At 40.7% G+C, this 513-nt stretch overlaps 1 non-coding gene across 1 annotated transcript; it reads left to right on the forward strand.

The window, feature by feature from the left end:
- Positions 1-183: 183 nt before the first annotated feature.
- LOC127745133 (small nucleolar RNA R71) lies at positions 184-291 on the forward strand. The gene has a single exon (XR_008006329.1). It is a non-coding gene; the product is annotated as a small nucleolar RNA R71 (small nucleolar RNA).
- Positions 292-513: the final 222 nt, after the last annotated feature.

Below are 513 nucleotides of genomic sequence, written 5' to 3' on the forward strand. Positions count from 1 at the left end.
TTCCTTTGAGGCGTCCCATTATTCACGAAATTTCTCTCAGAAGTGTACATGAACTGGTTATTTGCAACCATGTCAATAAGTTCTTGAGCTTCTGCAGGCGTTTTCTTTAGGTGAATCGTCCAATGACATCTTGGAGAACTTAGATAGACCATAATAAAATACATCTAGAATGGTCCACTCTGAAAGCATGTCAGAAGGACACCTTTTGGTCATCTGTTTGTATCTTTCCCAAGCTTCATAGAGGGATTCACCATCTTTTTGTTTGAAGGTCTGAATATCCACTCTAAGCTTGCTCATCTTTTGAGGAGGAAAGAACTTAGCCAAGAAGGCCGTGACCAGCTTATCCCAGGAGTCCAGGCTATCTTTAGGTTGTGAGTCCAATCATATTCTAGCTCTGTCTCTTACAGCAAAAGGGAAAAGCATGAGTCTATAAACTTCAGGATCTACTCCATTAGTCTTAACAGTCTCACAGATCTGCAAGAACTCAGTTAAAAACTGGTAGGGATCTTCTGA

This window comes from Arachis duranensis, chromosome 2, assembly GCF_000817695.3.
Source record: "Arachis duranensis cultivar V14167 chromosome 2, aradu.V14167.gnm2.J7QH, whole genome shotgun sequence".
NCBI lineage: Eukaryota > Viridiplantae > Streptophyta > Magnoliopsida > Fabales > Fabaceae > Arachis > Arachis duranensis.